Genomic DNA, 12,317 nt, shown 5'->3' on the forward strand with positions numbered 1-12,317 from the left:
CACATATACACACAAGGAGAGACACAGTGTACACACATAGATATGCAACAGAACTTACGTACAAAGTAAACAAACAGGCACAGTAACAAATTACACCAATTGCACTCAGTGCGCGGAAACACAACACAAAGACACAGTTGCAAATACCTACTACCCCCCACACACAGTAAAAGACAACATACACAGCCATAGGAATAGCAGGTAATAGCAATGAGCATGACTCCCATCATATGGGGCCCTTGCCCTGGGGAGAAAGGGCCAACATGACCCCAGCCGGACTCACTCTTGGGGACCAGTGTGAGAACACTTGTGAACAACACTCCACTCTTTACCCGCTTCCCTGTCACTCAGCCCTCCTCTCACCTGCAACTGTCACTCTTTGTAGACACCCCATGAGGCTGGAGAAGTGTGTACATCCTGGAAGTGGCCAGGGGACATCACTTCCCCACCCTACCCCAGCTTCCCATGATCTCTCTGGCTGACTGGGTCTGCTTTTAGGATGTGCAGGGCAGATTACAGAAGGAAGCGCTTACCTCTGGTCTTACAGGCCAGCTCCACTGATGACTGGCTGTGGAACCCGAGCATTATCACTTCAACCCTTCAGCATCAGTTTCCTCATCTAAATAGAGTTGTTGGGAAGGTTAGAATTAATATACACAAAGCCCTGGGCACCCAGTGGGTCTGCAGTAAGTGATTGTCATACTTTGTCAAGCAATTATATATCCACTGAGTACCCCCTGGGTGGAACTAGAAGAGGCAGCAGTGGGATCCATGCTCCCAGGGGTGTCAAGTGCTGGTACAAGCAGCAACCCGTGGTGCGGTGACCCAGACGTGGCGGAAGTGTCCTGCCTTCAAGTCCAGCTCTGCCTTGTAAACAGTGTGGGATCTTGGGTGGTCAGCTCGTCTCCCTTCAGGCTACACTTCCTCATCTGCTCAAACGGGGTAATAATACTTTCCATCTCACAGGGCTATTGCATAGATGAGGTTAAAAGTGGATTATGAGTGAAGGTTAAAATAGCACGATGAAGGAGCAGGTACTTTTATAATCAAAGAAGTCATGTATAGAGAGGCATTGTTAAAACACTGCAAAACAGACCATTATAAATGCCATTGGGAAGGTGTAGCGTGTCACCAATGATGTTTAGTGGCGACTCCAACTTTGAATTGAGAAGAGAGGGTAAATATCATGAAAAAAGTGGCAGTTAGGTAGAATGTGGAGCTAGGGACGTGATCATTCCAGGTGCAGACGATGGCATGTGCAGGAGCCGGGCTGGGGCGAGTTGTGTGTATTGGGATCAGGTGTGTGGATGCAAGCGGTGGAAGCTGAGGTTGGAAGAGGAGGTGGAACTGAGTGCAATGACCTGAACTTGATTTTCAGCTCATAGGCCATTCAGGGCCACCGAGCAAGGTGAGAAGTGGTACATGTTCTAGAAAAGCCATTGGAAGTCTAGAGCAGAGAGTGACATAATCTGAATTTGCTCTGGGATCTGGTAGAAGTAGGTTGAAAGTGTGGACAAACAAGAGAAAGACAAACAGTCCAATGTAAAAAAAAAAAAAAAAGAAAAGAAAGGAAGGAAGAAAGGGTTAAAGACATTAATAGGCAATTCATAAAAGAGGAAATCTAAAAGGCCAAAAATATGAATCGAGGTTCAGCCTCACTGGTCATGTGAGATGCAAATGAAAAGAGTAGTGATACTACACCATTTCACACCCAGCAGGCTGGCAGAGGCAAAAGTCTGTTGGCGTAGGGAGAGGGGACAGGGGGTGGCAAGGATGTGGCACCTTTGGAACCCGTATAATAACATTGACAAAGACATAAATGGCTACTACTGCTTTGAAATGGACTTTGGCAACATCCAATCAAGTTCAAGATGCTCTTATGTACAGTTCACTGACTCCACTCTACTCCCTCCACATATAATTATGAAAATCAGACATCAATTAATTATTCATCAGCCGCCATCTCGATAGATACATTGTGACCTGTTCATTCAGTGGCATAGTACCCTGAGAGTAAAAAGAAACTAAGGCTCTAAGCTGCACCATAGATACTGTGTAGGAAGAAACAACATCAAGTTGTAGAGTAGGTACAGTGTGACACCAATAGTTGTTTTAAACATTCGTATGTATTTTTAGGGTTCCAGTCAGATAGGAAAAGTGTTAAAATATGCATGGAATAGCAAAGACACCACACTTGGAAGAGTGATTATCTCTGGGAAGGGAGGGATGGCAATGAGATCAGAAAGAGGTTCATGGGGCTTTAATCATATCTGATTTTCCCCCCCTCCCCTGAGCACACCTTTTCATGGCTTTTTAGAGAGAGAGGAAAGGAGAGAGAGAAACCTCAATGTGAGAGAGAAGTATCAGCTGCCTCCTGAACATGCCCAGATTAGGGATCGTACATGCCAGATGGGGCACCGAACCTGCAACCCAGGCATGTGCCCTGACTGGGAATCAAACCCACAACTTTCTGGCTACAGGACGATGCTCCAACCAACTGAGTCACACCAGCCCGGGCTGTAATGTTTTATTTTTTAGGAAAAAATATCTGAAGCCAATGTGGCAAGGTGTCAAGATTTGACAATGCCGGGTCCATAGTTGTTCTTTCTGATCCTTCTCCTTCTCAGGTCTAAAACTTTTTCTCTATTTTCTGTGTGTTTGAAATATTTCATAATGTACAGGGGGCAGGGAGACTCTGCCCAGATGGCAGAAAAAGAGGTCTGGTCACGTGTGCAGGGCCATTAAAGCTCAGTGTCCCAACATGTCCGTTAGGCGATTTGCCGCAGCTTGTGAACCAGGCCCGGCAGGTGGCAGATCCGTTTTCAGGGGAGAGAATGGAGGCTTGCAGAGGTGGAGCCATTTCCCCAAGGTCACGCACAGTGGGGAGTTAGGTCTCCTCCCCTCACCCGCAGCTGTGTCTTTGCACTTGCCCATCAGGGGGAACAATCAGGCCAAAGATCCTCAGAGAAGGTCTCCTGCCTCGCATCCTCCTCCTCCTCAGTCGACTACATTCTTCTCTTTTTTCTTTCAATTAAGGACAACTTGGAAAATGTGGAAAAGCACAAGGAAGAAAATAAAAGTCACTTGTGACTTTTTTAAATGCACAGAACTATCGTGAGAGAACACGATTTCATTTTGGAAGTCTTTTTCAAGTACTAGACACATTAGCATATACAAAAGGGCTCTCCGAAGAAGAAAATGCTTTTCACAAATAGGAATACTTATCACTGTAGTGCAGGTTTTGGAAATAATGATGATAAAGGTGCGATCACCCTTGAAAGCAGGTGAGGAGCTCGATGGGGCTGTGTTGCATTGCCTGAATGGGGGTGTCAGTTTACAATGTCCTCAGCAGGGGAGGTGCTGAGAGTTTTCAAATTATAGTAGAAAGCATGATTGTTAACAGCATTTAAAAATTAAAAACAAAAACAAAAACTGAACGAGAAAAACGCAAAACAGATGACACGGTCAGACTGTGACCTGTTGAAGTGCTTGTGGCCTTGGTTAGCTGCCAAGCCATAAACACTTCTACCTGTGGCTTTGTGGGGAACTGAGAGGAGCCAGGCAGGAGGGTAGGAAAGAGAGCCTTCACCCAGACCCAGGGGATCCTACAGGAACCTCAAACTTGCTGTGGAACCATGCGTGGGTCCTATCTCTTCTCTGAATTGTAGTCTCCCTGTCTGTTAAAAATAAAGGGGTGCCTTATTAAGATTTTCAACATTCAGCAGATGTTTGGAAATATGCCGTGGGCGGGCACTTTGCTTGGATGGGGTGGGGGTGGGGCACAGGGAGAGATGTACTATAAAATTGAATGACACAGCCTCCGGCGGCTGGGGTGGGTGGGGTGGGTGGGACAAACACATCAATAGGTAAATCAGCAGATGCCACAATTTGCTCTGAGAGTTCTCTCACGTTGCCTCTGTGAGATCCCGAGCAGTCCTTTTGAATTTTTCTACTGCCAACATTTCTTTAAAAGTCCTTCTGGTTGAGTGAGGGTTCTGCGATGTGTGACATTCTCACAAATTTCAGAAGGAGTTTGGGCCTGGGTGGGGGAATGTCTGAGTGATCTTCAGGACCACTATCAGCGTGGAGAGGCTGTGAATCTGCCACCAGAAGTCCATGGCTATTTAAGATCATCTTTGCGGTCTCTTGCCGCTCTGAGAGAAACTCACTGTGGTCTCTCTCTGTGGTCTGTTCTGCTCCCCGATCATTGGGCCAAAGTTGGGGAGATAGCTCCAAGAGGTTTAGATGGGACCGCTCAGATCTGCATGTTACAGCCGCTTCTTCCAAGATCATAGTTCAAGGTCCCATAATGCTTCCACAGAAGAGAGGAACCATTGGGCCAGAGCTGTGCGGAGGGAGCCCAGCTTGCATGGGAGATACCTGGGTAGGAGCTTGGAGCTGAGAGCTCTTCATTCCAGATGTGGTTCAGACCACTGGGGCTGGATGTCACCTGTGAGGCTTTGACAGGCCCAGGGTGTGTGTGTGTGGTAGCCAGCTAGGAGAGAAGGGGAGGCAGAAATTCAGAGCAGCCTGCATTCAGAGAGGAGGCCCTGGGACTTATGTAGCGTCCGTGGGGACAGCAGACATAGTATGTATGGACACCTAGCCAAGGGTGTCCCAGCTAAGGGAGGGGAAGAGCACTGTGAGACGCGAGAGACAGGGACAGGCCTCAGCAGCAGGGGTGTGCTCTGTGTGGGTCACAGGGAGAGCAGAGAAGAGCCCAGGCTCAAACAATGAGTCATCTGTTCACAGACCTGCACAGCCAACCCGGTGCTGGCAACCCACTCTGGTGCGACTGAGGTACCGTGTAATGTTCTGCAGCCAGGAGATGACCCAATGTCAGCTCAAGCGTTTCCCACTCCACTCACTGGTCCATTCTGCCTGCAGTCACCCCCCTCTGCCAATCACAGGGGGCAGCACCAGGGGGAGGGGGGGACCCTCCTGTGATGGCTCATTTTGTGTCCACTTGGCTGGGCTCTAGCATCCAGTTATTTAATCAGGCACTAATCTGGGTGTGGCTGTGAGGTACTTCGGAGGTGTGGTAAGCATCTACAGTTTGTGGATTTAAGTCAAGATTACCGTTGATAGTGTGGGTGGGCCTCACCCAATCAGTTGGAGCCTTAAGAGCAAACACTGAGGTTCCCCAGAGAAGAAATGCTGCCCTCCAGACTCCAGAGTTAACTCAGCCTGGGTTTCTAGCTCATCAGCCGACCCTGCAGATTTCCGACTTGGCAGTCCTGCAGCCACATGAGCCAATTTCTTAAAATTAAAATAATTATATATATCCAAATCTAATTAGTTCTGTTTTTCTGGGGAACCCTGATGATGAACCATCTTCCACAGTCCTTGAGAGCAGATCGCTGATGGGGCCTTTGATAGCCCATCTCCTGGGCACCGAACGACACATGCGCAGGTCCCCTTATTCCTTGCCCTCCTGCCCACTGTCCGTATACCCCAGCTCATGCCTCCTTTGGCAGACTGCACCCTTGGGTTTACTGCTTCTCCCCACTCAGTACCCTAAAGAGGCCAGAAGGACCCAGATAGGAGTGAAATCGAAGAAGGGCAAGTGTGGCAGTGGCCTGAAGAGCCCAGGTCTGGAACCCAGCAGTGAGACGCCTGGCTTCTCAGGGTGCAGGCAGCAGCCTGGCCGCCTGGGTCTACCTGCTGATGTTTCCTGGGCCTTGGCAAGAGAGGCCGTGCCAACATTTTCACAGCATGCACAAGTGGTTTTCCTGGTAGAATCTCCTCGGTCAATGCCCATAGCCACATAGGAGGTGCTATTTCCTGCCAGCTATGTAAATAGGATGGAGACCTACGACCTTGTATCAGTCAGGATTCTTGGTTAGAAGTAACCGTCACCATCTTTGGTCATCTTAAGCAAGAAGGGACTTACTGAAAGATAGCCAGGGCTCACAGAATTGACGAGAGGCTGTAGAACAGGCGTGCACAAAGGGCAGAGCCAAGAGAGTGCAACACGCACAGTCTGATACAGGGTCCTCTGCAGAGAGTGACTTGGACCTGCCAGGGTCCCCTCACCACTCACTCAAGAGGCAGCTCCAGGAATGACTATCTGATTGGAAGACATCATGTTTCACAGCTGCCCGTCCACTGTCTAGATGGGAGGAGATGCTGGGGAAGAATTTCGCTTCACTAGGCTTTGGTAGTGATGGTGGCCGTGGGACGCAGATGCTAGTTTTTCCCTTCCTCCCAATGGGGAGTTCCCCAAAAAGAGAAACCAGGGTTCTGAGGTGGGGGTGACTACTAAACAGATTATAAGTGACAGCTAAACCTCTTGGAGCTATTGCCCAAACTAAGCCGGTAACAGTGAGATGGTATCACTTAAAAAGGAGCAAGGTAGAGCCGACAGAACTTAGGGTGCTTGGGTGACCTGAGGTCAAGTTCTACCACTTACTAGCATCATGACTCTGGAGGAAGAGCCTCGATTTCTCACTCTCAAAAATGGAGATAAAATTATATATGGTACACAAAATCGCATGGACAACTTTGCAAACTGTGAAGTATTTTGAACCCAGATGCGGTGGGGACGGAGCACTCACGCCTGAGGCACCCTCTCATCGTGGCGCTCAGCTGAAGGCCTGGGCCCCGGTAAAAGTCCAGGAGGTGTTTGTTGAGGGAATGGATACAAAATTGATAAATGATGATCATCACCGTCCCTATAATGTGACCATCAGCTTTGCAGAAAAACAAACAAACAGGCAGATGCTGTTGAACGCTGGTGTGGGTTTCCTTAGCTGAGGCCTCACAAAGGAGCCTGTATCTTTTTATTTGTCTTTTTTAACAACCCTTTTGACGTTTTAACTTTCATATGTGAAACCTGGCTACTTGTCTCAGGGAGTGTTTATGGAAAACAAGCTTCCAGTTGGCTTTGAGGAAGCCCATAAAAATGTCCTGAAAACTCTGACCAGTCAGAAGTTGGGAGTTGCTGGAGGACAGAGACAGTGACGCCACACGCCCTAGTGAGGCCCACAGTATTTCGATAATTAGCTCTCTGGGCAAGAGGATACGTTCTTCATTCCTTCCTGGTTCCTAGTCAAAGGATGGGGCCCACAATCTGTTAAAGAGAAACCACAGCTTTCAAATAACAGACAAACACATCTTTAACACAGGCAGTCTGTGATTCAAACGGTTTCAAAAGGTATGGGGGAGGGAAGGATTTTCAAGAGTTTTAACTGTAGCAGTTAATCAGAATACACAAACTTCCCCCTCCCTGCCAACTTTCCAAATCCTATCCTTCCCTTGGCTCAAGTCTGACCTCCTCCAGGAAGCCCTCCTTGATAAGCTCAGCCCATTAGGGATTTGTTCTTCCATATGACTTAAAAAACCTTCAGAAGTTTCTTCCAGCTTCAGGGTCAAGTTCAGGGTTAGCTTGGCATGCAAGGCCTTTTATGATTTGGCCACTTTCCTCCTCTGTGGCCTCTTTTCATATTCCCCACTTCCACCCTTGATCCGACTGTGCCAGAACCTTCAGCTCCCTCTCCCCCCCCTCAATGGGGGCCTCAGAACCTTGGACTGTACCTTTGCCTTGGCTGGATTTCCTTCTTTATGTGGCTGCATGGTATTTATTTGCCAAACTCAGCCCAGGTCTCTCCTCCGGAGGATGGTGGGGTGGGGAGTTCGAGTCCCCCAGGCTGGGTGAGGTGCCCCTGCTTGGCTTCCCTAGAGTACTCGTGGCGTTCTAACAATCCAGCTACTTGCTCCAGGGAGCCTTGCTCAGCTGTGTCTCTCCCTGGCTTAGAGAAGGGGCTCTTTTCTCAGCCCTATTCCTTACACCTGGCAGCACCCTTGGGTCATCCGAGATTTAAAATGCTGATACTGTTTTTATCCCCAGGGATGCTGATTTAATTGGCCTGGGCATGGGGTTGGGGAGCATGGCTTGAAAAGTTCCCCAGGTGGGTCCAATGTTGAATGGCACTGTAATTTATAGCAAGTGACTGAGGACTTCCCCAGCAACTCAGAGGAGCTGCGCGCCAGGCCCCTGTTGGCGAGGGTGGCCTTGAACTCACAACCCCACTGTATTTGCCATAAGTTGTGTTGAAAGAAACACTGTTCACCCATGTGTCTGCATTCACAGTGCTGAGTAGCTATACAATCACCAGAGGCCCAGCCTGTCAAGGGAGACCACTGTATTACATCACCTGTTAGTCAGATGCCTCTCTGAGCCAAACCCAAAATCCAAGGGGCAGGGCCCGGGACTCTGCACTAGAAACAAGTTACTGGGTACTTCTGGTGCATAGTAACATGCCATGCCTCAGGGTACCCTAAAGCGGGACTGCAAGCTCCCAGTGGCTTGCAAAGCCAGGTAGTGAGCTTAAAGACCAAAAGGGTCTTTGGGAAACCACGGAGGGACTGGAAAACTACTCAGCTCTGGCCAGTTCTTGTTCTTGGAGGCTCATGTTGTCAAATTGATTTTTTAAAAAAATACACCACCACCATCTGAACTTTTATGTGAAATCTGTTTAGCCTACCTGAGGACTGCATGCATCTAGTGAGAGGATGGCATCCAGCGAGTGGACTGCCAGTTTGCTGCGTTTCCTATAAACGCTGCGTATGGATGTATGGAGTAAGCTGGAGAATGGCAGGCTCGCCCCATGTGGTCACACTCTCTCTTCCGAGCTGCTTCTCTGCTTTGGGACTTGGGCCGGCATGGAGGGGAGTACAGGAAGCAGCCTGAGACTTGTGCTGTACGTGCCGTGAGTACACTGTTTGGGGACATTGCTCCTTGTGGTACCTGATGCCAGCTCTTCGTGCCAGCTCACCAGGGAAAGGCCTCTCTGGTCTCAGGGCCAGCGAGTCATGTTTCCCCTCAGAAACTGTTGGTTAGTGTCTTCTGGCCCCTGAACCACAGGGATTGGGTTTTGCCTGCTAGAAAGCTCAGAGGACAATCTGTGGCCTGTCTCTGTAACACGTGGGACCTTAAGGTCTGTGCTTCATGTACCTGTGTCATTCCTGGCTTCTTCTGACCTTTCCAGCGTCTGTTTTCCATTTGTCCCCTGTCACATGACTCCCATCACATGTCCCCCGTCAAATGCTTGCACATTTTTATTCTCTCGTATACCAAGAGGTTATGTAAAGCACTTTATGAAATAAGGCAGGCTATAAATAAATGAGCCCATAAAACACAAATGCTTACAAAGAGTCTGTTGAAACAAGAATACTTGAATGATTCATCTTGCGGTCCCCTCAGGGCCTTGCACAGAACAGGTGTTCAGGAAATGAGGGGCAGGAGAATGGAGTGGAAAGTGACAGTTTAGAGATGAGGAGATGGTAGCCCTGTCGTTTCCCAGGTCCTTACCCAAGTTGAGCTCTCTTAGCCTCAGTTTTCTCATCTGTAAAGTGGGGGTCATCTCAGCACCCACCTTAATGGAGTTTTCGGAGGACTGAACAAGATAATGGATGTAAAGCGCCTGGTACATAATAGGCATCCAATAAATAACAGCTGTGGTTATTAATAAAAACACCCTCATATATGATGTCATTATTCAACAGCCTAGTTATCAATAAGGCGTGTGGCATGAACGAGGATACTCTTGCTCTGCTCAAGCGAGCTAGAGACTGACAAAGAAGTCACAGGTACCTGCTGGGGGAATAAAGCAGACATGCGTTCCGTAGCTGTCAGTCCCAGGTCTGCTCACCATGCTCAGGTCACCCCCGGCTGCAGTGCTGACTGCAGGGAGCTTCTTGTCCGGGTCCACAGCTGCCCCGTCACTCTCTTCCCAGCACGTGCAGGTGCTGAAGGCCCCGTTCGGCTTCCCCCATCACTCAGCCCTCCAGCCCTAACCCTGCACATCCCTGTCTGGAAGCCTCTGCCAGTTTTCTCCAAGCTTCCCAGCCCTGTCTGGTCCTTCTACTGGGGATGGCTTCAGGGAGCAAATTCATCCTGAATGGTCCCTTGTCCTCACTGATGGATGCACTCACACCCAGGAAGTTTGTGTCCTGTGACGTTAGGGAGGAACACTCATGGAGGACTGAATGTAGTGCCTGGGGGCAGTCCTCTGCGGCTGGGACACCAGAGTGACAGCCAGGAATGGAACCCTCTGACACCTACCTAGGGAAGGCACATCATCATACATCCTTGCTATGGAGTTTACTCTGCCTGAGGGCAGAAGGTTATTCAGAGAGGCATACGGTACAGGGCAGAGGCTCCCGAAGTGTGTTCCCCGACCAAGAGCATCAGCATCAGCAGGGACTGTGTGATGAGCACACGTTCTGGGCCCCGTCCCAGAAGTGCTGAGTCACAAAATCTGGGGTGGAGTGAGGGTGGCACCCCATGTTTTAGCAAGCTCTCAGGGTGATACGAATGCATGGCTAGTTTGCAGACCACTGGAGCAGTTCTGAGCCTCAGCCACCTCTTCTGTACACAGGGACGATGCTGTGGCTTCTGGAAGGGAAACCCCATACACGGTTGTGCTCAGTAATCCCTCACCCTGTCATTATCCAACCAACTTCTGCGGGTCAGCTATGAACCGAAACTGTTCTGTGATCCCCAGAGAATCAGCTGTGGACCCCAAGACAAGCATGAGATGTAAGACAAAGTTAAGGGAAATTTGAGTAGAAAGGTTGGTTGGGGCCCAGAATGCCAAGCTCAGGATTTTTATTTTAAGTGTTTCTATTACTTTTCTAGGGCAAAGCAACAAGGTCCTTGTGATTCCAGTGGCCCCCGGGACCACCTGACTCCTACTCTCCAAGCCACCTCCCAGTCCCTGGCCACCTCCCAGTCCCAGAGGAAGAAGTAGGAGGAGAAACTGCTCAAGGTCAGCTTCTCCCCTCCCCCCTCTACTCCCTCCCTCCGCCAAGGTAGGGCAAGTGTGTTCTCTGATGATGCTCCCTCCCCTCTCTGGCCTTGGTCTTGCTCTGGTGGGAAGGTGGGGGGTGGGGAAGCCCTCTTATGACTGGGAAGCCCTGCTGCCTGGGGAGGGCCTGGCGCGTTCCAGTAAAAGGCGCCTGGGAGAGCAGACCCCCTGCAGAGAATGCAGGCGCCAATCACTGCATTCTATAGGCCTTGGGGGTGGGGAGCAGCCCAGGGCACCACCCTGGTAACCAGCTGGTCCCGTTAGGCTATTGACTGCCCTCACTGTGGAAAAGCACATTTATGTGTGTTCATTTATGGTCTGTGCCCCCACTTCCCTGTGCGCGGCAATGCTGACCGCCGATCGGCAAGGCTAGTGTGGTGGGTGTCAGGAGGATTTGCTGAGTGAACACCTAGTAAAAGCTTATTGATAGAAGGCTTTAGGGCTTCTCCCCCTTAAATAAACCCAGCACAAAACCCACCAGAGCACCAACTTCAGGGAACATTCCTGGGAGCCTGCTGTGTGTCAGGACCACCATCAGTGCCCAATTGGTCAGACTCGGTGAGTCAGCTTTGCGTGTGAGGGCAGCTGGGCTCAGAGCTGGCAATGTGACTTGTTTGAGATCACACAGCTAGGGACGAGTGGGTCAGGGTCTGAAACCGGGTGCAAGGACCCCGGGGCCAGTGCCCTTTCTGTCCAAGCTCTGGAGGGAGGGGAGCCCTGCTGAAGCATGAACCTGGCCTGGCACCCCTGGGGTGGCTTCATTTTCTCATTTGGACCCTAGAGTTCCTGAGACTCATCAAGTAAGGAACTGACTCCTTAAGAAAGTGAAGCAGCCCTGCCTGCTGTGGCTCAGTGGATTGCGTGCAGTCCTGTAAACAAAAGGTTGCTGGTTTGATTCCCAGTCATGGCACATGCCTGGGTTGTGGGCCAGGTCCCTGGATGGGGTCGTGTAGGAGGCAACCACACATGGATGTTTCTCTCTCTCTCTCTCTCTCTCTCTCTCAAAAAAATAAATAAATAAAACCTTTTAAGAAAAGTAAAGCATAGAAACCTCCACCTCAGCAAGCTTTCTTTCTGTTTCATGGATGTATAATTGACAAATAAAATTGTCGGAGGTTTTTGAGCTTTCAAATTTAAGGGAGAATGATTGCCTTAAAGAGGAGTCTGTTATTGTAGTGCTGTGCTTGTGTAACAGCTATAATGGCATGACTGCTTGATCAACAGGCGCTTTGGGTAAAACCCTGGGAGTCCCCAGTTAAAACAAGGAACCTAATGAGGACATCTGTTACTCGTATTGCTTAGCCCTGACCTGAAACCAGGCAACGTAATATGATGTGAAGCCATCAGGGGTGGGAGAAAGACGCTACTACTTACTAAAGACTGGGAAAGTAGACTTACCATTAAGCACCTTATTTAATATTTGCGGCATCTCAACAAGGTCGATACTTCATGTGTTAGAAATACATTTTATATGTTAGTGTTATTTCCATTTTTTACTTCTAAAGA

The sequence above is a fragment of the Furipterus horrens genome, unplaced genomic scaffold, assembly GCF_987537825.1.
Source record: "Furipterus horrens unplaced genomic scaffold, mFurHor1.1.pri manual_scaffold_4, whole genome shotgun sequence".
Lineage (NCBI taxonomy): Eukaryota > Metazoa > Chordata > Mammalia > Chiroptera > Furipteridae > Furipterus > Furipterus horrens.